Below are 25,001 nucleotides of genomic sequence, written 5' to 3'. Positions count from 1 at the left end.
GTTAATTTTTGTATATGGTATAGGGTAAGAGTCCAACCTCATTCTTTTGCATGTGGGTATCCAGTTTTACCAGCACCATTTTTTGAAAAACTTATTCTTTCTCCAATGAATGGTCTTTGCACCCTTGTCAAAAATCATTTGACCATATATGCAAAGGTTTATTTCAGGTCTCTCTATACTATTTCATTAGTATATTGTGTGTATTTATGCCAGTACCGCACTGTTTTGTTTACTTTGTAGTAAGTTTTGAAATCAGAAAGTGTGAGTTCTCCAACTTTGTTCTTCTTTTTCTAGATTGTTTTGGCTATTCAGGGTCCCTTGAGAGTTCATATGAATTTTAGGATAGATTTTTCTATTTTTGCAAAAAACATCATTGGAATTTTTACCTCCTTGAGTAAGTTGGTTCTTAAGTATTTTACTCTTTTTGATGCTATTGTAAATAAAAATGTAAAGTTTTTAAATTTCTTTTTCAGATTACTTATTATTAATGTATAGAAGAACAACTAATTTTTGCATGTTGATTTTGTGTCCTACTAGTCTGCAGAATTTATTAGTTCTAAAAATTTTTTTTGTGGAATTTTTAAGTGTTTCAACATATAAGATATTATGTGTGAACAAATACAATATTATTTCTTCCTTTCCAATTTAGATGCTATTTCTTTCTTTGTCTTGCCTAATTGCTTTGTCTAGAACTTCTAATACTCTGTTGAATAGAAGTGGTGAAAGTAGACCTTCTTGCCTTGTTCCTGATCTTAGAGGAAATGCTTTCACTCTTTCACACTTGAATACAATGTTCTCTGTGGATTTCTATATATGGCTTTTATTATGTTGAAGTAGTTTCCTTTTACTATGAGGGTTTTTTAGTGTTTTTAACATGAAAGCATGTTTACTTTTGTCAAACGCTTTTTCTGCATCCATTGAGATGATCATGTGTCTTTTTCCTTCATTCTGTTAATGTGGTTTATTACATTGATTCATTTTCATATATTGAAACATCCTTGCATTCCAGGAATAAATCCCACTTAAAAATGGGCCGGCCCCATGGCTTAGTGGTTAAGTGCGCACGCTCTGCTGCTGGCGGCCCGGGTTCGGACCCCAGGTGTGCACCGACACACAGCTTCTCCGGCCATGCTGAGGCTGCATCCCACATACAGCAACTCGAAGGATGTGCAGCTATGACATACAAATATCTACTGGGGCTTTGGGGGAAAAAATAAGTAAATAAATAAAATTATTTTTTTTAAATGATGTATAATCCTTTCAATATGCTGCTGAATTTGGTTTGTTACTATTTTATTGAGGATTTTTGTATCACTATTCATCAAAGATATTGACCTGTAGTTTTCTTTTCTTTTAGTGTCTTTGGCTTTCATATCAGGGTAATGCTAACACCATAGGATGACTTTAGAAGTATTCTCTCCTCTTCAACTTTTTGAAAAAGTTTGAAAAGAATTGGTGTTAGTTATTTAAAAAAAAAGTCTTTGGGCCCAGGAATAAATTCAGCATAAAATAAATACAAATAAATATTTTTCTAAAATGTGAAAAAGTTTTTTCCTAAAAAAAATTAAAAATTAAGCAAGTACATCACTTATCACTTTATTTCTAAAAAGTTTTTTTAACCTAATAGTAAGCATAAACAAATTGTTAGAATTAAAATGACTCAAGTGTTAATTTTCTTCATTGCAAATTTTCTGACAGAAGTATATGATGCCATCATGTATGACATCTTTTATCAAAAAATGGTCATTTTTTGTAGTATTTGAGAACATTATGAATTTTCCCAGTGGCATCTGACAATACTCTGATATGCAAAGTTATCTTTTCAACATATATGTCTTTACCAAATTAACAAACTCTGTCAGGTGCTAATTAATCAACTACTTTTCATATGATTCAGGTTCTCCACCATCAACTTCCTTAACCATCAGGAAATTCTACAACTTCTGCAAGATTAACAATTTTACCTTACACTGTACTTATCTCATGTGGTTTAAAACATCCAAAAATCATTGATAAACTGATCCTGCCCAAACTAAATCATGGTGAATTATAAAAGATGGTCTCTGTTAAGTGGGGAGGGATTTCAGGTTGAACTTAATTTTATAAGTGGTCAGTTTATTACAGTGTATGGTTCGGTTATGTATTTCACTTCTTTTTTAAAAAAGTGATAGTTGAGGGCACTTAGATAACAAAAAGTTGAGAAAATAAGGAACTGATATACTCTGTAAGCTTCAAATGTTTTCAAGCATAAGATACAATAAGAACTAAAACTAAGAAATGGCAGAGGAAATAGAGATAAGAGGATGAAATTGCAAAACTGAATCTATAATAATATCTCAATGGCTAGCGTTGTGGTGCCAAGAAGGTGGTGAAGTCAAAGAATTCATAAAGATGATAATAAACAGATTGCAAAGAAAAAAGACTGAAATTTTTATAGAGAGAATTTTTACAGCTATATTACAAATAGAGAACAGGGAAGAGAAGTTGGAGTGAGAGACTATCTGCTTCTTAAATTACTTCCACTGTAGAGAACAAAAAACCAATTTGCTGAAATCTTTATTCCCCTCTATGACCCTATGTTTACCTGCAAAATCTCAGCCCTAAACCTCCTTTTCCATCCCTGGGGAACAGAGCAATTAAGCTCATCTGAAACCTCAACTGCCCAGCCTGTGAAATAAGGCCGGCCATCCATTCTCACAGAGGAGCCAACTGGAGGTAGGATTTTTGGTTCTGAATTCAGCTAAACATCTTCAAAGAATTGTATCTGACCTTCCTTATCCAGGGCTATCAGTGAAGGGCTGGCTGGCTTTCAGAGAAGACCCATTGACAGTCAGCTGAGACATTTTCTGTTGAGCTCTCTAGAGAAGGCTGTGGGGTTTGTCGGCAAGAGTTGATTTCTATATGGGTTATATTGTTTTATTTTATTCAGAGATTTATAAAGAAATTTACATGGTAAATATTACTTATTGTCAAGCAAAAAGGTTGTCTATTCTCTGGTCATTTAAGCAAAATCCTCCTCTCAGTGCCCACCCATGGACAGAGCCCAGATTTAATCTCCAAGCATCTGCCAGGCACTCTGTGGTCCGTGGGAAGCCCTCAAGTTGGTGTCCTATTCCCTTGTGTCCTGTGCTGGTACTTAATCTTCCATCTCTTCAGAGTACAACTAGACAGAAGCTCAAAGGACTTGACATTGGAGAAATGTACTTTTCATTATATTTAGACTTCTACACTTTTCCAAAAGGCTCTCAGCATTTCCAGTAATTGTACAGCAATTTACCCAACACTAAGCTTCTCACTATTAAAAGTTAAAATAAATAAATTTTGCAAAGGAAAAAAGGGATCTTTGCAATTTTGTACAGAATCTATATAGTGGGTGCATCCTTATAAATGGAGGAAAGATAACAAATTTAACTCTTTTGGTTAGTTAACACAGTAAGTAATATATTTTATATATTACCAATTTTGAGATTATTTGTATTTAAAAATACTGCTTCAAACCTCTAAATCATTGTAAGTGGTAGAGTCTGCCATCTGCTTTGGCTGAACAATTATATACAATAAGTCAGCCAAAATTCTTCCATTCCTGTATAATCTTATATGTGGGTGGTAATGGTTAGTTCTTATAGATTGTTTGAACACGTGCATATCACAAAATACAAGTGGCCATTAAAAATTAAAATGTTCACCAAATACAAGATTATCTGATTCCCAGAAAAAGAAAACGTTAATGTAACATTAAGGCTAAAACTGTCAAAAAGGAAACCAAGATACACTTAAGTCAAGCTTTTGCTGAAAAGTTAATTGGCTCCTCTTTGAAACTTTATCATGTTTATTATGTAAGCAAGATACTTTCAGAGCCTACAATATAGAAAGTGCTTATTGGTAAGTTAACATTGTGATCATTTATTTTGTAAATGTTAATATGAGATATGTAATTCATTTTCTACTATATTCAGATTTTCAAGTTCTGCTAAACCTAAGGCCACATTACTGGCAAGTTGGGATACCTCTAGACATCTGAAAAATATGAGTCCTACACAGAAGCTTATACATTCTCTATTCATCAGGTTCTAAATTCTAAAACATTCTAAGGTTTTGGAACAAACCAATGGCATTCCAAATTGACAGTAAGGCTGTATGTTACATACATGATCCTATAGGAAGAGAAATCCAGATTTTAAATAGAGGAGCTTGTGCACAAAAATAAAGTACGTATTCAAGTCTGAAAGGGGATTTCAAGAAAGAAGGGACTCTCAGAACATGTGGTATGTGGTAAATAACTTACCAAGGGCTCTCTAAAGGAGAACATATTGTGGACAAAAGAGCTTCACAGGCAGAGAGCTAAAATGGCATCTCTGGAATCCTTACGGTGAAACAGACGCTGAACTACTTTTTCCTAGAATTTAAAATGCATCTTATCCTCCAAACAAAAACCACCTCCCTGCCTTGCAGCTTACCTGGGCATGGTGACATGTTGGAATCATTTTTCTAATTCATTGGCTCTTAAACTTGATGGGCACCAGAAGCACCTGGGGGCCTTGTTGAAACCCAGATTGCCAGGCGCCACCCCATAGTTTCCAGTTCAGCAGGTTTGCAGCAGCACCTGAGAATTTGCATCTCTACCCAGTTCCCAGGTGATGCTGATGCTGCTGGACCAGGGACCCCACTTTGAGAACCACAGCCTAATTTATACTCTATATATGATTACAAAACCCATTATTTCATCCTTTGGCTGCTACTTTTCCTTTATCACATCAGCACCTTAGCTCTGAATCTCCTCACCTAGCAATGCGAATACTTGGAGAGTTTCACAGCTGGTCCTCATTTCCGACTCAGTTCTCCCTCTTCCTCTCAATGCTACATTCTCTTGCCAGGTAATTGTTCCTTAAACATCAGTTCATCATAGTTCTTCCTTGCTCAAAAACTCATGGCTAGGGGCCAGCCCTGTGGTGTAGCAGTTAAGTGCTCACGCTCTGCTGCTGGCAGCCCAGGTTTGGATCCCAGGCGCGCACCAATGCACCGCTTGTCAGGCCATGCTGTGGCAGTGTCCCATATAAAATGGAGGAAGATAGGCACAGATGTTAGCCCAGGGCCAGTCTTCCTCAGCAAAAAGAGGAGAATTGGCCATAGATGTTAGCTCAGGGCTGATCTTCCTCACCAAAAAAGAAAAATTCATGGCTCTTATGCTGAGCACAAGACATTTTAAATTCTCTACTTGGCTCATAAGGTCTTTAATAGCCTTACTTTAATAGTAAAATGTGGACACCCTGTACCCTACCCTACCTACTATAAGGGAGTATGTGAGGATTACATAAGATACAGTCAGTTCTCATTATGCACAGAGTGACATTCTATAAATTCACTGTGAACACTGAATCAGTGAATATGACCCACTGCTCCTACAGGAAATGCAGTGTTAGGTTCCTGCAAGCCCTACTCACACTTTCTTCGACTGATCAATACATAACCTTGTTTTCTGTGTTTCTCTTTAAAGTCACCTTATTTAAGATATATTGTTGATATATTAACATTGAACTCACACTAAAGCGCTGTAACTCGTGTCTGAAAGAAGCTTGTCTAACACACATACTTTCTCTGTAAAGGTGCGTCACAGCCTCTTGCCCTGAGGAACACCAGGCAGCATTGCAGCACTACACATGGGGGACATATTAAACAGCAAAGTCACCAACACAAGGCACAAAAAGATAAGAAATGGGGCACTAAATAGACTGCAAGAAGGACACTTGTTTACAGTATGGGCTGAAACAAGAGGGCAGAGCGTCACCTTGTTCCTCTCAGCTGGGAACGTGCACATCGAGTGAATCAAATTTTTCACCACTTTGTGCATATCTGCAAATGGACATGAAAGCCCTGAGAGTGTTGATTTGGGGGCTGCCAGTACATTTTAGCTAGTGGGCAAGTGTGCAAACACGGAATCCACAAATAATGAGGATCAACTATATTATGAAAGCATCTTTTCAAAACCAGAGTATTGCTCAGAAATAAGAGCAATAATGATAACATAACAGCTAACATTTTAGTGCCTACTATGTGCCAGGAGCTCTTCTAAGCACTTTACATTAGTTAATGCATTTCAATCTCACTAAAACCCTATGAGACAGGAGTTATCAGTAGCCCCATTTTATAGATGAGGAAACTAAGGCTCAGAGAGTAAATACTTTGCACAGGTTCCCCAGTTAAAAGTGGAATAACTGGGATTGGTGCCCAGACAAACTGGTCCAAAGCCCACAGCCTCAACCACTATGGTAGGAATGTGAGGGGATTTTCTACCACTCCCCAAAAAGCCCCTTCTGCTCCAGCCAGTGTGGTCTCCCACATACTTATTCACTCATCAAACATTTTCTGAGTGCCCCAAAGGTGTCAAGTACTGTGTTTAGATACTGGAGGGACAAATAGAATGTCGATGCAAATAATCCATAACTAATCTATCAATCAAAATTGGGGTGAGTTTATTATGAGCCAACCTTTGAGGACCATATAGCCCAGGAGAGTCCTTTCATGAAGAAATGGAGCACTCCAAAGAAGTGGGGTGTACAGAGTGGTTATATACCATCAAAGAGCATGTACCACATGTGATTGCAATGTCCCTTTTACAATAGCCACGACATTGACCTCTCGGCATGTCGATTGATGGACACTGTGGGTATCAGCTCTGTTGTCTCCATGGGCGTGGCTGTTGTCTCTAGTTGGGTGGTCACAGGATGGGTGCAGCAATTAAATCCTAGCCTAGGGAGAAATGCTTATCCTTAAGGAGATGCCAATGTGGGGGAAGTTGCATTTACATCTTAAGGACATTGTTCTTGTCTTTGGGACATGTTAATTGCTTAAATCGGATATACAATGGATGAACAGAGGCTACAGGGCCGTTTTGGGAAAAAAAAAAACAAGGTCAGGCCCAACTAGTTTTACACCACATGGCTTCCTCATATGCTCCAATATATCCTATCGCTGGCCATTTATTTATCACTTTCCCCCTTTTGATCTATAATCTTTTGATAGAAAGCATTGATGATCAAAATATTGTCCCTTGGTGCCAGGGTGGTTGCTGCTTGCCCTGGGTCTATCATGTCCCTCGGTGCCAGGCTTTTATCTCATCTATTTGCCCAGTTGTTCACGTTGGGTGGAATTAGTCAGATATTGTGGACAAGCAAAGAGGTATATATATATATAAACAGAGGAAGCATTTCACGGGTTTTGTATTAATTTTAGGTTGTTGCACAAACATTGTATATGCGCTTTTTTTTTAATACACATAGCCCCTTATGTTACATGGTGCACAATTATAGAACATGTATGGTAACAATGATAATAATTAAACATTTTTTTAAAAGATTAGTTTAAAATGAGTTTTTAGGCCCTAGTCCTTATCAGAAAAGGAAATTTGTCCAGGGTTATAAGATTGATCGGCCATCTCAAGTCGCCAAGTCACCATTACTCTAGTTTGCATGCCAGTCTTACAACACTGAGTAAAGAAAACAACAATCAGTTTGAATATTATGATTAGTACAAGAATTCCAAGAAGTAATAGAAATAGGAATTGCAATCCAGATCGAAAAAGGGAACCAATGCCAGAAGGGAGCCAACCAAACAAAGCAAGGCTGGGTGTAGGATCTCATAAGGCATTCATCTGTTTTTTCATGTGCTTTAGTAGAGATGACACATTGGAAGACTCGTCAGGTGTAAACACACAGCATTCAGTTTGAATGATCGCACATGTACCTCCTTGAGTTGCTGTAAGAATATCTAAGGCCATTCTATTTTGAAGGACAGCTTTTCTCATTAAAGACATTTCAGTATTTAAGAAAGCTATTCTTGCCTGACTATCATTAAGGGCTTGTTGAGTAAATTTTGTCAGAGCCTCTATATGTGATATGACATCTTCCAGCCCCAAGGAAGGAGCGAATATAGCTGCTAGGTGATCATACCAGTGGAACACTGAACGAGCCCATCTGGCCTTAAGGAGAGGCAGATTGGCCACAGATGTTAGCTCTGGACGAATCTTTCCCTGTATCCAAGAGAAGCCCAGAGTGCAGCGCCCTAGCCATCCTGGTGGCAGCCAAGGCCAGAGGTTTGTTCCACATAACCATTGAGTTCCATTAGGAGCCATCCAATAGACGCCTGGTCTTCGAGACCAGTCTGTTCCAAACCAATCACTTTTTTTACACATAATAGTATTCTGACATGACTCGGGGGGTATCCAGCCCATCTTTAGAGTGTAATTTGGTAGATTTTGTTTGGAATGATTTCTCTGTTCCCAACATAAAGGTGCTGGTATGTTTAAAGATCCATGGCTAGGAGTAAGCCAAACATATCCATCCCAAATTTGTGTGAAACCCTCCATAGTTTTTACTGTAATGTCTGGTTTCTTTTGTTTATCTGCAATTTGTTGGGATAATTGGATGGTTTGAGTAATAGAAAAAGAATAACCGTGTCCTGTATTATTAATAGTATGGGCTATTGACCATGTTTCAGGATCATAATTAGTAATATCAGACGAACTGTGAACATTAGAACTAGATCTTTCTATCACAATAAATTGCTTTAGAGCTTTACAATCTGTGTCTCGAAAGGGAAAGACCCACCAAGGCAAGCCAGAGGTGTTAGAAAGTGGAAGTTGGCCACATAGCCAACTCTTGGACTGATTTTTGTGTGTAGCAAAGGAATGTGTCCATTGCAGAAAAACATTGCTATCAGAGGTCCATTCAGATGTAGATTGGAAAAACAAACATAGCATTAGGGCAACCTTAAATGGCATTTTTTTTTTGTAATCAACAAAAGATTTGTAATTAGGTTCTAATCTATCTTATAAAGTTGAAGGGTAAAGCATTGGTGTAGGAAAATGGTAAGGAAATCTAGAAATTGATTATTTTAGCAATTACATAAATCTTAAACACTACAAGGGTTTAAATGAGGAGATATAAGGTTAGGAATACAGGCCTGGTCCAGAGTCTCGGGACAGCTGTCTACAACAGGTGTCATCATCTTCTCATCCTGGTTTGGAGATATTCGTCTTGGTCAGTCAAAGTTGGGTGTCAGAGACTGGAGTTGAAGTCCATTCAAGTGGAGAAGCCTTTTTTAAATGAGAAATGTGAATCCATGAGTCTACGCCTTTTAATTTTGCAGCACATGGATTGGTTAAAATCACCTGATATGGTCCTTTCCAACGGGGCTGCAAAGAGTCCTTTATCAGGTGTCTTTTCCAATGAACAAAATCTCCAGGTTATAATCCATGATCCTTAAGGTCTTCGTCTCCCGGGAGCTTACTGTGAAAAGAATTAGCTACCAATTTCTCATTTCTTTTGAGACCCTCAATGAGACCTTGACAATAATGTAAAATATCTCCTTTAAGTAAAGTTGGTTCATACATTTCTTCATCTAATTGCATAGGTCGTCCAGTTATTATTTCGAAAGGAGACAGTCGATGTTTACCAAAGGATGTAGATCTAAGACTGAGGAGAACTAGAGGAAGAGCTTTTGGCCATGAGAGATTAAATGCTTCTGAAAGCTTTGCCAATTGAATTTTGATCATGTTATTAGTTCCTTCCACCAATCCTGAGGATTGGGGATGGTAAGCGCAGTGGAAATGCTGCATTATTGGCCAAATATTACAAATAGATTTAATTATTTGTCCAGTGAAATGAGTTCCCTGGTCACTATGTAACTGGGTAGGAATTCTCCAAACAGGAATTATTCTCTCTAATAGTAATTTACCTACTGTTAGAGCCGTTGCTCTTCTGCAAGGAAGGGCCTCAACCCAATGTGAGAACATACAGATCATTACCAAGATGTATTTATATCCTTGAGATGGTGGCATTTGGACAAAGTCCAATTGCCATACCTCAAAGGGTCCCTTAGGAAGGGAAAAGTGGCCTTGTGACCCATGAAGTGGTTTCCCTGGATTCTACTTTGGGCATATAACACAACGAGTATAAGTTTTATGGGCCACAGTGGGAGAAAGTTTCCAAAAGTATTGTTTTCCCCATAAAATCATCTTTTCAGGTGCCCAGTGGGTTAGTTGGTGTATATGCTGGAGCAGGGGCAATTGTGCTCCAACAGGTACTATGGGTTTCCTATTGGGCCCAAACCACATCTGTGAGGGGGTGTCAAAAATTCCCCCTTTTGACTGCCATATCTGTTTTTCTTCTTACGTGGCCACTTCTTGGGCCTGTAGAAGGAAGTCTTTTACTGGGTTAGCAGAGTTACTAGGAAGCAGCAGGCATTCTCGAGGCTGGGTAGGGCAAGCCTTCAAGGCTGCTTGTTTAGCAGCTACATCAGCAAGCCGGTTTCCTTTAGCTTCCAAAGTATCAGATTTGGAATGCCCTAGTATTTTAATAATCGCTAGTTGTCTCGGTAGCTGTGTAGAATGTCATAATTCTGCAACCTGTTTCCCCTTCTTTATAGGCTGATCTGAAGAGGTTAAAAACCCTCGTTGTTTCCACAGCATTCCAAAGTCATGTGCTACTCCGAAAGCATAACGGCTGTCAGTGTCGATATTTGCTACCTGGTCTCTGGCCAATTGACAAGCTCGAGTTAAAGCAATGAACTCGGCTTGCTGTGCTGACTTTATCTCTGGTAAATAAGAACTCTCTATTACGTCTACTGAGGACGTTACTGCATATCCAGCCCGATAACATCCTTGTTCATCCTTTGAGTAAGATCCATCTGTAAACCAAATTAGATCAGCATTATCAATGGGAGTTTCTTGCAAATCATTCCTAGGAGTAAGTAGGTAATTAGTTAATAAATGTAGTCGTGGGCATCTTCTTCTTGTGATGCTGGAAGTAAAGTTGCAGGGTTAAGATTATTACACTGGGCTAAGGTAATATTAGGAGCAGAGAGAAATAGAACTTCATAGGAGGCTAGTCGGCAGACAGAGTAATGCTGTGTGATGAGAATTTAGGAGAGATTCGACTGACTGAGGAACATAGATAGTCAAAGGAGACCCCATCACTATTTCTTCAGTGGTCTTGCATAAGAGCGCTGCTGCTGAAATGGCTCTCATACAAGGCGGAAACCCTTTTGCCACTGAGTCTAACTGCTGACTATAATACCGTATAGGTCAATGTTGACCTCCGTATTTTTGAGTTAAGATACCTAAGACATTTCCTTTATCTTCATGTACGAAGAGGAAAAATGGCAAGCTGTAATTAGGATGTCCTAAGGCTGGTGCTTGGGCCAAAACAGACTTTAAAGTAGTTACTGCCTTCTCTCCTTCTGGTGTCTATTCAATTACATCAGGCTGGTCAGACTTTAGTAATGTATATAAGGGCTGGGCAATAAGTGAAAAGTTAGGTACCCAGTTCCTGCAATATCCAGTTAGTCCTAGGAGTCTTCTTAACTGTTTCTTTGTCTTAGGGAGAGAAAAAGCCAGGATTCCTTTAATCCTTTCAGAATCAATCAACAGTCCATCCTCAGATATCAAGTGTCCTAGATATTTTACAACAGGCAGGCAAAAATGTAATTTGTCCTTGGACACTTTATGCCCCTTAGATGCTAGCTGTTGCAACAGATAAATTGTGTCCTTCTGAGAATCCAACTTAGTGTTTGAACACAAGAGAAATCATCCACATATTGAATTAAAGTGAAGTCATTAGGGAATTCTATATTCACTAAGTCAGCCTTGATTATCTGGGAAAAATAAGTGGGCGTCTCAGTATAGCCCTGTGGCATAACTGTCCAGGTATACTGGCGATCTTCCCACGTGAAGGCAAAAAGATATTGACTATTCTTTTCCACGGGAATGCTGAAGAAGGCACTGCATAAATCAGTGACTGAGAAATAGCGGCTTTTAGTTGGAATGGCCGAGAGCAAAAAGTGTGTGGGTTAGGAACCACAGGATGTCGGGGAATCACGATGTTATTTATAGCTCTCGGATCTTGAACAAATCTCCAGCCTTTCCCATTCGGCTTTTTTACAGGCAAGATAGGTGTATTACAGGGACTAGTACAAGGAATTATAAGTCTCTTTTCAAGAAATTCCTGAATGATAGGGCTTATCCCATTTAATGCCTCTGGTCTAAGTGGATATTGCCGAATATTAGATAGAGGCTTAGAGTTGTCAACAGTCACCTTAATAAGAGTGGCTGATTTAATTTTCCCAATATCTGAAGAGGATGATGACCATAATTCTCTAGGCACTTGTAATAACAGGTCATCAGTTTTCTCTTCTATTTGAGTCATTGATTTCACAATCATCAACCTTTCAGCAATTACAGTCTGGTCAGCATCCCGATTTTCTGAATCTAGAAGCATTTCGCCCTTTAGTGTAAAGGCAATATGGACGTTGTATGCTTCTAGAAGATCTCGTCCAATCAAATGAATTGGAGCACATTTAACCAGGAGAAACACATTTTTTCCTGTGATGGTTCTTAATTGAAAAATTATTGGTTCTGATTTAAAAACCTGCATTGGAATATTCGAAACCCCTACCGTTTGAACTGTCCGTTTACTCCGAGGGAGAGGGCAATGAATAAGGGTAGGGTTGAGGACAGATAAGGTAGCCCCGGTATCTACAAGGACCTTTAAAGTTTCTCCTCCATTAGTTATCTCAATTTCCCCTAAGGCATTTGTGAGGAGGAGGGGAAATGCCCTCTCATAATCCTCGGAGCAGCCCTATTCCTGTTTATTGTTGTCACCCCCTAAATCCCATTTGAGTTTATGGCAGTCTCGTTTGAAACGACCAGGCTTTTTGCAATAGTAACAGACACGGTGATTTCGTTTCTGGTCAGATTTTAAAAGGATGGCGTTTGTTGGGCCACTAAGCTGTTGTAGCTGTATACTCATAACCTTAGTGGCCTTTTTTTTCTGGAGGGTTTTAGATAGTTTATCTGTAATAGTGACAAGAGCACTAGTGTGCATTAAAGTCCAATCCAGTTCATGTCTCTTAACTAATTTTGCTAATTCCTCATCTAATCCTTCTAAGGAAATTGAATTGAAAATTGAATCATTTTAATGATCCTCAAAACATTCAGGAGCCACCCCAGAGTGCTGTTTGAAGGTTTTCTCAAGCCTTTCAAAATAATCAAAGATAGATTCTTCGGGTCTATGCTTACATTGATGGACTTTAGCCCAATCTATCTTCCTGGGAAAAACTACTGGAATGGCTTTGTGTAAGTTTTGAGCGATATCCCTACACTCCTTTAGGTGGTGAGGCTCATGCTTATGTAAATCCTCCAGGGGGTCTCTCCAATCTGCCTCTTTTATCCATTCATTTGCTTTGTTCTCAGACACCAGCAAATGCACAAGCTGATATAAATCTGAATATCCTGTGCATATGTTCTAACAATAAAATCAAATTCTTGAGCAAACCCTAAAGGATCTTGCAAAGGGTCTGGGAAGTCCTTCGTTAAATCCTTAAATTCAGTTCTAGTCCAAGGAGTACAAACAAGAGCAGGCTCACCTCACCCAGTAACAGGTTTCTCCTTAAAGGGAGCCACTATAACATTAGGACATTCAATACCTGCTCCCTGAGGGTTACTCCTTGTTTTCTCTAGGGGTGGAGGAGGAGGGGAAGGTGAAGGAGGAGGAGGAGGGGAAGGTGAAGAAGGAGGAGGAGGAGAGGGAGGAGTAGAGGGAGGAGGAGGAGGTGAGGGAGGAGGAGGAGGTGAAGGAGGAAGAGAAAGTGAAGGAGGAAGAGGTGAGGGACGAGGAGGAGGTGAAGGAGGAGGAGGTGAGGGAGGAGGAGAAGGAGAGGAAGGAGGAGGTGTGGGAGGAGGAGGTGTGGGAGGAGGAGGAGGTGTGGGAGGAGGAGGTGAGGGAGGAGGAGGTGAGGAGGAGGAGGTAAGGGAGGAGGAGGAGGTGAGGGAGGAGGAGGAGGTGAGAGAGGAGGAGGTGAGGGAGGAGGAGGAGGTGAGGGAGGAGGAGGAGGTGAGGGAGGAGGAGGTGAAGTGGATAGGTCAGGGTACGGAAGCTCAGAAAGGAAAGGATACACGGGTGCTGAGGGAGAAGGAGATGAGCTCTGAGGTGCTGAAAGCGGCGGTGGTGGAGGAGGTAGAGGAGGTGAAGGGGGTGGACAGCTTCTGACTTCTTATCTCTCTTTAATTCAGAAATGGTCTCAGTCAGTTTACGGTTAGTCTCCTGTAAAGAAGTTATTTTATCATTATTACACTTTGAAGCCTCTAAATGCCAATTGTAATAGGCTTCCCCTTCTTTTGTTTTGGTTTTATTGCCGGCTTTTCCTTTTTCCTTTTTTTAAAATAATTTTATTTATTTATTTTTTCCCCCAAAGCCCCAGTAGATAGTTGTATGTCATAGCTGCACATCCTTCTAGTTGCTGTATGTGGGACGCAGCCTCAGCATGGCTGGAGAAGCGGTGCATCAGTGCACGTCTGGGATCGAACCCGGGCCGCCAGCAGCGGAGCGCGTGCAGTTAACTGCTAAGCCCTGGGGCCGGCCCAGGTTTCCCATTTTTAGTTCTGTTTGTTCATTTGCTTTTTATAAAGTCTGAACAACTTCTATGAACTGTGTAGTGGGTCACAAGTGTGCTGCTTTGAGTGTTATTCCCTAAAGGAATGCTGTAATAACTCTCTTACGTGTCTTGGTTTCTCCCACTGGCAGTCTAGGACCACTGTGAGGGTTTGGAGCATGGGTGACAAACCCTCATGTGCCTGTCCCCGGACGAAGCTATAATTAATTAACGTGAATAATAATGGAACACCCTATAGGATCACTATACGTCGTGAGATTCACCCCTGACGCTCCTACTGAGGTTTTTCAGTCACCTGTAAAACGCCTTTTCAGCCAGGAGGAGCCATGTGTCTTTTTTTCATAGCTGAACAAGTTCAGACTCTCATTTCTCTATCAAGCAGTTTTGTTCAGACCTTATAAACATAATTCTTTCCAATTTTAAAGCCAAATTAAAAGGACAACCAACTCAGTTTACTCCAAGCCTTCCCTAAGGTCCCTTGGCCTAGGAAATTCCCTCTAGGTTTTTCTCCACCTAGGAAATGTACTGGCACCCTTCAAAGCCTCTAGTCTCAAGACCTTAAAACAGCTTAAATAAACTCTTGGACCATCAATGTAAAATAAAGAGGTCCAGGATTCAGGAGAACTCACCAGGGTCACCTGAAGAATGCAGTGATCCGGGTGGGGCTCAAAGTGCCCCTGTGGTACCAAGTGTCGGTTCAGTGTAGATTCCAGGTTTTCTCCGGTGGGTTTCTCTGAAATCCTGCCACAACTATGCCAAGAAATGTCGATGCAAATAACCCATAACCAATCTATAAATCAAAATTGGGGTGAGTTTATTATGAGCCAACCTTTGAAGACCATATAGCCCAGGAGAGTCCTTTCATGAAGAAATGGAGCACTCCGAAGATGTGGGGTGTACACAGTGGTTATATACTATCAAAGAGCATGTATCACATGTGATTGCAAAGTCCCTTTTACAATAGCTGAAACATTGACCTGTCAGTACCTCGATTGATGGACACAGTGGGTATCAGGTCTGCTGTCTCTATGGGCGTGGCTGTTGTCTCGAGTTGGGTGGTCACAGGATGAGCACAGCAATCAAATCCTAGCCTAGGGAGAAATGCTTATCCTTAAGGAAATGCCAATGTGGGGGAAGTTGCATTTACATCTTAAGGGCATTGTTCTTGTCTTTAGACATGTTAATTGCTTAAAGTGGGTGTACAATGGATGAACAGAGGCTACAGGCCCCTTTTGGACAAAAAAAAAAACTAGGTCAGGCCCAATTAGTTTTACACCAAATGGCTTCCTCATATGCTCCAATGTATCCTACTGCTCGTCATTTATTTACGAAGAAGAAGTATAGTCTCAGTTTTAAGGAGCTCACTGTCTATGAGACATGAATAAAACAACAGTTATGGAAAAGTAGATAAGTACAGGGTCCCAGAGTGGGGACATCAAAAGGGGTCTCTAGATGGAGACCTGTCAGGGACAGTGTCCAAGAGGAAGGAACATTTCACATGAGTTTAGATTAAGAAATAGGAATTAAGTTGATTAAACAAAGGGGTAGGAGTGCAGAAGAAACACATATAAAAAGACAGATATAAAGGATGCTAAAGCTTTCAGAAAATGGGAGTATTTTTAAGGCTGGAACAAAGTGAACATGTAGGAGACAGTGTGTGATGAGGCTAAAGATGAGGACAGCAAGTGAAAGCCTGCGTGTCCAGCTCAGGAGTCTGAATGTTCTCTCGGATGCTCTGAGCAGTCATTGAAAGAGTCTAAGCAGATGTCAGATTTAAACAAATTTGGATTCTAGAAGGTAACTCTGGAGGCATTGGGGAGGAAAGATTAGAAGAAATTAAGACTGGAAGTAAAGGGACCTGTTGGGAGACTAGGCAACGATTCAGATAAGATAGACCTTGGCTCAGGCGGGGGTTCTGCAGGTGGAGGAGGCCAGGAGGTGGGAAGCAGTGCTGGGCTCCTGGAGGAGGAAACTGAGCTGCCTCTCAGTCACGAGAAGACTGTGCCTGTCATGGCCTCCACACCCCCATGCCCAAATGCCATGTTCCTTTCTAGTTCTGTACTTTCCTCTCTTCTCCCGTCTGAAATCCTCACACTTTCTTCCCTCCACCTGCCCAAAAGTGGTCCCTTTGAGCACTTGATGTAGTCCACCTCTCCTAAGAAGCTGTCCTTAATTACAATTTCTCGATAATATTCCCATTTTTTTTTAGGTTCTCTAATACAACATACACTAAATACCTTGGCAGAATCAAGTTACATCTTGTGAACCATGTCATGTATGTGGAGGAGCTTGGAACCTTATAATTCTTCATATTTCCTTCAATACCTACCACAAATACCTTGCACATATAGGTCAATGGATGTCCAGTAAAGTTCAATAAAGAAGAAGCACCCTTTATAAGACAAGAACTTTTGTGAGCTCTGTTATTCCTTTAGATCAGCTGCTTGAACCATTTGTCTTTCTCCACAGGTCAACAGTGTTGCCCAGAACAAATGAATTTTACATCTTCTCAAACTCAATAGAGCAAAGATGGAACTTCATTCCCCCTGCAAGCCTTACTGCCCTAGAGAAAAGCAAAAACAACGTGCGACATCTAATTCTTTCTCCACATTCTCATCTCAAATTGCAACTGTTTTCCAGATGCTAACTGGTTTTCATTCTTAAAACTGACAAAAATTTTTCTCATTATTTCTTTTTCTTTCTTTTTTTGTGAGGAAGATCAGCCCTGAGCTAACTTCTGATGCCAATCTTCCTCTTTGTGCTGAGGAATATTGTCCCTGGATTAACATCTGTGTCCATCTTCCTCTACTTTATATGGGATGCTACCAAAGCATGGTTTGACAAGAGGTATGTCAGTGCGCACCAGGATCTGAATCTGTGAACCCAGGGCTGCCGCAGTGGAGCATGCGCACTTAACCGCTGTGCCACAGAGCTGGCCCCTCTCTTTATTTCTAAAGCTGAAATGTCTAAATCGTTCTCTGGGCTAGGTGGAGTTTCCATAAAATGAAAATGTACATTCCAGAAAAATCTTTAACTTTCCAGAATAATCCTTAATATATTATGGTAAACACCTTGGCAAAATGTCACTGATTTTCAATGTCAGTGCCTCCACAAGGGTATCCTCGCATTGTCTCCCCTCCCAACCACCTCTCACTTTGTCCCTCCCCAGTCTCATGGGCTCAAAGTGTTTACTGAGCACTAAGAATGATCAGAGTCTGAGGGAGACTTCAAGGATGACTAAGCCATGTTTTTTGACCCTAATCATCTCTCTCCATCTCTCCTTTAACCTCTATTTTTCTTATCATGGTTTCTACTTTAGTTGTTTACTTGTCTTGTGAATTGATGTTTTGTGGTTTATAATTCCCATGTAAACTCATATTACTTTTTGCCTTAGAGTTTAGAAAGAACTTACATTAAACAATGTTTTTTCCCAGCCCTTTGATGTCTCTAATACCTTCCAATGCAATTCAAGTGGCTTCTTGTTTTTATGTCTCCATCATTATTCCTTCAGAATTATGTTCACCCCACACTTTTGATCTGACCAATGCTGCTTTACTCTTTAAACTTTTCTATGCCAAACTCACGTGAAGAATCCCTCAAGCACCATCAACTAGGCGACCCCACATTCCTCACATCTGTTTCCTTGATTTGTTCCTAAATAAAGATGTTTCTTTTTTGTGTGTGTGAGGACGATCAGCCCTGAACTAACATCCATGTTAATCCTCCTCTTTTTATTTTTGCTGAGGAAGACCAGCTCTGAGCTAACATCTATTGCGAATCATCCTCCATTTTTTTCCCCAAAGCCCCACTAGATAGTTGTATGTCATAGTTGCTCATCCTTCTAATTGCTGTATGTGGGATGCAGCCTCAGCATGGCCAGAGAAGCGGTACGTCAGTGCGAGCCCGACATCCGAACTCAGGCTGCTGGTAGCACAACGCGCACACTTAACCGCTAAGCCACGAGGCCAGCCCAAGATGTTTCTGAAACTAATAATAAATTGTACCAAGTGGTCATTGTATAAAAAGCACTATCACAGATACCTTAAAGAGAACAAATGGAAAAGAATATTCAATTCCTCAGATAGGTTTGCAATCAAATGAGGCATTGAGGGGACCAGGGGGCACTGATCAGAGCAGGATCCTAAGAGAAGAGTTTTAAGTCAATTTCAAATGAGGTTCAAACTGGAATGAGATAGTATTTTACCAGTTATCTGAAATCATAAGCATTTTTCTGACTTTTGAGAGTTTATTTGCATATAAACTGTACATGTGGAGTAAGAGAGTGCTCATATTGTTTAATTTCTTTTTATTATTCAGCACTGTGTAATAGATGTGGCTATTCACAATTAATAAATATTGTAATGTGGAGAGACCCAACTTTCAACTGCCTGATATTATCAATTCTTACACAAAGCTAGGGTTTTAAATATCAAATTTCATTCTAGTTACCTGTCAACTAGTCCATTTATACCAGAAAGATGCTGAGTTATAGGAAAATACTTCAAAACACAAATTTTATATGTAATTTCAAAAGCAAAAAATTAGTTAAAAACTGAGTGGCAACCCGTTTTGGTACCATATATTAATCTTTAACATGGGAGCAAACATTTTTTGAGAATATAATTGATATTTGCCTATTTGTATATTGTAGAATGTTAAAGGATTTACAGTTTTAATATTATTTCAAATACCAGAAAATAAAAAACAGAATTGTTTCAGTTTCATGAAATAGTTTTCTAGACATAGAAGATTTTCACAGCATATTACTTGAAAATAAAACAATCAGTTAGTGAGGTTTAAGCAATGTGGTTTTATTTTAAACTTGCTCATTCCATAGGAGCATCAATAAAAGCCCTCCAGAAGTGGCTGACGCTCTTTCCCTCCATGTGAGCACCAGCTGCGTTTGCTTTAAGCATCAGACTCTTGGGCAACACCATAGCCTTCAGCTCCGTTTAGTTGAGAAAAGGCTTGTGTTTTTTCCAGGGGTATGGAGCTCCCAGACTTATTAACTACAGGGAGAGAGTAAGAGTCAGAACACATTCAATAAACTCCAATGTGCTCAAGTAAGAAGGTAAGTGCCTGAACTCACATCTGAAGAAGAGCTTAGAGGATCCTTTCTGACTCTGCTTCGTGCCCCTGACTAAGCAGTCCTGGACATCCCCGTTACGGCCACAGAATAACACTGGCAGTCTTGATGGTCCAGAAATCCTCCTTTGGCCATCATTTGTACAGAGCAAACTGGCTTAAGACCTCTCGTTTCCTGCTGCAGTGGTAATTTACAGAGATACAGAACTGCCATCTAGTGACTAAGAAGAAAACAGCAAGGTGCTTTACATGGAAAATGAAATTGTAAGTGTTTTAAAAAAGAACAGTGAAGTGCTAAAGTTGGTAAAGTTGACACAAAGTTGACACAATGTGGCACACGAAAGTTATAGTAAAACTGGAAAATGTGTAGGTGAAGTAATCAGTTCTCTATGCCTCTAAAATATCACTTGACATTTGACTCATAAATAGTATAGTTTAAATATAATAGAATAACTTTGGAAATAAACGTCTCATCTCATCTCATCCAATGCTGTTGGCAGGAGCTGGTATTAAATAGCCAGATGGTGAGTACCCATGTTGAAGTACCATTTTTATCACAGTGGAGAGAATAGGAGGCATAAAACCCAACAGACTGATGTTCAGATCTTCCCTCTTACCCTTGATCAATTTTGTAAACATGGTCTTTTTTTATTTGATGTTTGTGAGGAATATCAGCCCTGTGATAACATCTGCCAATCCTCATCTTTTTTTGCTGAGGAAGACTGACCCTGGGCTAGCATCCGTGCCCATCTTCGTCCACTTTATACGGGACGCCACCACAGCATGGCTTGCCAAGCGGTGCATTGGCACGCGCCCGGGATCAGAACTGGGTAACCCCAGGCTGGCGCAGCGGAGCGCACGCACTTAACCGCTTGCGCCACCGGGCAGGCCCCTAAACATGGTTTTCTTTATCAGTTAAATATGCATTATAATAGTTACTTTAAAGGATTACTGTAAGAATTGCATGAGGTAATACAGTAAAGGAACCGGTGTAGAGTGATAGTTAATTCTCCTGCCCTCTCTTCTATGAAACATACACAAATCATCTAAGAAGAGAACTTGTCTATACAATAAACTTATGACAAAGAGTCAATGGCTCCAGAAGTAAGGGCCACCATTGTTGAGGGCTTAACCTCAACTGCTTCCAAATACTCTTAACTCTCCATTAATTTTATGTGTTTTCTATCTTCCAGACACTGAACTGGCTACAAGGAAAGGAGAAGGTGTGAAATTTAAATTGATGTATTTCACCCTTGAATGGCCAAGCTGTAACATCAGGTGTTTTAAATCACCTAGTTCATCAGGTTTTCTGCTTATTACTATATATTTTACCATGGTTCACAGCCCGAGAAAAATAGAAAATCATTATAATTTTACACACATGAATATATATCTTGACTATTACAGCTGGAATCTTAATGTATAGAGCAATGTTGCACATGTTTTGTCCTTGTTGATAGTACAGAGTACTTTTGTCCAGGTTTTTTTTGGCATTATCATATATAATGAAGAACTCAGTAACATATGCCCTGGAGATAAGGATTTAGAAAAATCTAACATACTATCCTAGTCATGTCTCAAAAAAAATGCTCTAAAAATAATGAAAGGATATTTTGAAGGCACTATTTTTCTTAGTTATTTCCAACTTTATGTCCCTTTACCTGTTTTTAATCATTCTGCATCTTTTTCGCTATTGGCTAATTAACTCACAGTAATAAAATAACCCTCAGCTGAGTCCCCCATGCCTCTTCAAGTGCCCCAGGCTGATGTCGGTCTCATCTCTGACAAAAAGAAGCTGGGAAAACCCGTTTTGTGGCAATATTCTCAAGGATATCTTTACTCTTACAATAATAGCTATATTTTTGAAAGGCACCAGTGGATTATAAAATCAAGTACTCGACCAATGTTGTATCCTCATTTTCCCTCCAGGGGGAGCACAACTTTCATGTGTAATGCAGGGCTGCTGCTTTATTGTTTTTTCCTTTCAAGATATTACTTGTAAAACATGTCGACGTAAATAATCTATAATCAATCTATAAATCAAAATTGGGGTGAGTTTATTATGAGCCAACTTATGAGGACCATGGCCCAGGGCCTTCCTTCCCTAAAGAAGGAAGGGCACCAAAGAAGTGGAGTGTACAGGGCGGTTATATACCATCAAAGAGCATGTATCACATCAGATTGCAATGTCCCTTTCACAATAGCCACAAGATCGCCCTGCCAGATTGCCCTGCCAGAATAGCTATTGATGGACACAGTGGGGAGGGCGTGGCTGGTGTCAGGTCTGTTGTCTCCAGCTGGGTGGTCACAGGATCAGTGCAGCAGTCAAATCCCAGCCTAGGGAGAAATGCTTATCCTTAAGGAAATGCCAAGGAGGGGGAAGTTGCATCCTTATCTTAAGGGCATTTATTCTTCTCTTTGGGACATGGCAAAGCAGATACACAATGCAGGTGACAGGCCCTTCTGGAAAAACAAACCCAGGCCGAATTAGTTTTACCCCAAACAGCTTCCTCATATGCTCCAATATATCCTATTGCTTGCCATTTATTTATCATTTTCTCCCTTTTGATCTATAATCTTTTGATAGAAAACATTGATGATCAAAATATTGTCCCTCGGCCCCAGAGTGGTTGCTGCCTGCCCTGGGTCCCTCATGTCCCTCGGTGCCAGGCTTTTATCTCATTTATTTGCCCAGTTGTCCACCTTGGGGGGAATTAATTGGATATAGTGGACAAGCAAAGAGGGATATATATATTAATAGAGGAAGCATTTCATGGGTTTTGGATTAATTTTAGGTTGTTGCACAAACATTGTATATGTGCTTTTTATGACTCCTTGTATTTACGTTATTCACAATTATAGAACAAGTACAGTAACAACGATAATAATTTAAGATCTTTGAAAAGATTAGTGTAAAATTAGTTCTTAGACATAGTCTTTATCAAAAAAGGAAGTTTAGGGCCGGCTCCGTGGCTTAGCGGTTAAGTGCGCGCGCTCTGATGCTGGCGGCCCGGGTTCGGATCCCGGGAGCGCCCCGAGGCACCACTTCTCCGTCCAAAGCGAGGCCGAGTCCCACGTACAGCAACTAGAAGGGTGTGAACCTATGACATACAACTCTCTACTGGGGCTTTGGGGGGAAAAAACTGAATAAATAAAATCTTTAAAAAAAAAAAAAAGGAAGTTTGTCCAAGGTTATAGGATCAATCGACCACCTCAAGTTTCATTACTCCAGCTTACATGACAGTCTTACAGCACTGAGTAAAGAAAACAGCAATTAGTTTAAATATTATGACTAGTACAAGAATTCCAAGAAGTAATAAAAATAAGAATTGCAATCCAGATTGAAAAAGGGAACCAATACCAGAAGGGAGCCAACCAAAAAACTCAAGACTGAACGCAGGATCACTTAAGGCATTCACCTGCTTTTTCATGGGCTTTAGCAGACATGACACATTGGAAGACTCGTCAGGTATAAAAACACAGCATTCAGTTTGAATGATTGTACATGTACCACCTTGGGTTGTCGTTAAAATATCTAAGGCCATTCTATTTTGAAGGACAGTCTTTTTATTAAAGACATTTTAGTATTTAATAAGGCAATTCCTGCTTGACTGTCATTAAGGGCTTCTGTATGTGATGTGACATCATTTAGCCCTAAAAAAAGGAACAAATATAGCTAGCTGCTCGGTGGTCATACCAGGGGAACACTGAATGAGCCCGTCTGGCCTTAAGCAGAGGCAGGTTGGCAGCAGTTGTCACTGTGAATCCTTCCTTGCATTTAAGAGAAGATAGGGTGCTGTGTTTTAGCCATCAGGCCAGTAGCCAAGGCCAGAGATTTGTTCTATATAGCCATTAAGTTATATTAGGAGCCACCCGATAAATGCCTGGACTTTAAGACCAGTCTGTTCCAAATCAATCACTTTCCTTAAGTATGATAGTATTCTGAAAATCTTAAATGTAACAATTATAAAATAGGTATACAGTTTAAGCATAACAAAGGTTTAAATAAGTGGATTTAAGGTTGGGAATACAGTCCTGGTCCGGAGTCTTGGGACAGCTCTCTACAACTGATGTTGTCTTCTTCTCATCGTAGTTTGGAGATATTTGCTCTCTTCCTATAAGGAGGAAGATACTAAACTTATTAGGCTTACTCAGTATGTTAAACTACATGGGAAGCATTGTCAGACAAGTGATGATAAACCTGCTTAGGTGGTAGTTTGTGGGTAAATGTTATTGATATAGGCGTCTTAAAATTGTATAACATTACTGAAATTCTGATCTGTCCTGGTTATCAGTCATAATTCTGGTTATTATTATTTTAAAGTGTTGTATGTCACAAAATTAACCAAATTTCTTTGTTAATTGCCATTTTGAGGTCTTGTTTACAGACTTTTCTTTGCTCTAATGCTTTTGCAAAATGTTTCAACTTCAGAAAAATTCATGGAAAGGACTGTGACAGTTACACTGGAGTACAGGCTTCTGATAAACTTGCTGATCATAAAACTGAACTAGGTAAGAAATTACAGAATTCTGATGGAGAAACTGATGACTTCATGAAGCCATTAACAAAAAGATTGGGATCAAAAATGGATTACACAGGACTAAATGAACTGATCAGGATGATTATAATTTTTATGATTTTTCATTTGAAGTATTGTGGAATTTTTAATGTTTTCTTTTTTCAGATTTAAGGAAAACTTTTTCTCTTTTCTCCTGAGCTAGCTATGACTTATAGCAATTTGGTAAATGATACTTTTGTAAGCAAAATTAAAATAGTTCTCTTTTTCTCTCTACCTAATCCCTCCAGAATTTAAAAACTCTTAGTAACTAAGTATTATTGTTTTCATGGCAATATAGTTATTTGCATAAGTTCAATAAGAATCTGTTCTCCTTATAACAGGACACAATTGGAAATACTGGTTATATTACCAAGGCTGTGACTGGAACATAATATTTACGATATAGCTATACAGATTTGAGGAATGAAGATTGGACTTTATGGAATAAAGCCATGTGGAAATATTGGCCTGGTACCTTATGTTCAATGTTCCAAGCAGCATTTACTGGATAAGTAAAGAATGTCACTTATCTAGCAGGTACAAGGAAACTCGAAATATTTTGGGGGAATCTCGGAAGAGAGGAATTCACCCAAATGTGTAGGTATTGCAGGTGTGGGGAGAGAGGGAGAATCCCCCTCTGCACTTTTCCTTAAGGTTCTTATGGCTGGCCAAATAATCAACAAGACAGGTTAGCAGGAGAAAATAATACCAAGTTTAATAACATGTATACATGGGAGAAACTCAGACACGAGCAACTCGTCCCTCTGTCTAAGCTGCTTGCTTAAGTATTGTAGCTAAAGGTGAGGAAGGTGTTGGAGGTGGGTAGTGGTCTGGGACTTCAGAACGCAAGAAGACAATTCTTTTCAGGGTCATCTATAGATAATGTGGTCAGGGGGAGATAGAGTTTTTTTG

General features: G+C 39.7%; 1 long non-coding RNA gene across 1 annotated transcript in view; it reads left to right on the top strand.

The window, feature by feature from the left end:
* Nucleotides 1–624: 624 nt before the first annotated feature.
* LOC147913067 (uncharacterized) overlaps nucleotides 625–25,001 on the top strand; it is a 151,020-nt gene continuing 126,643 nt past the window's right edge. The window contains exon 1 of the long non-coding RNA XR_015549078.1: nucleotides 625–2,715. This is a non-coding gene — a long non-coding RNA (uncharacterized LOC147913067). The remainder of the gene's footprint in view (nucleotides 2,716–25,001) is intronic.

Source organism: Ceratotherium simum, chromosome 30 (genome assembly GCF_057802395.1).
Source record: "Ceratotherium simum simum isolate JZ-2026a chromosome 30, ASM5780239v1, whole genome shotgun sequence".
NCBI lineage: Eukaryota > Metazoa > Chordata > Mammalia > Perissodactyla > Rhinocerotidae > Ceratotherium > Ceratotherium simum.
The sequence above is the reverse complement of the archived record's forward strand: the minus strand, read 5'-3'. Positions and strand labels throughout refer to the sequence as shown.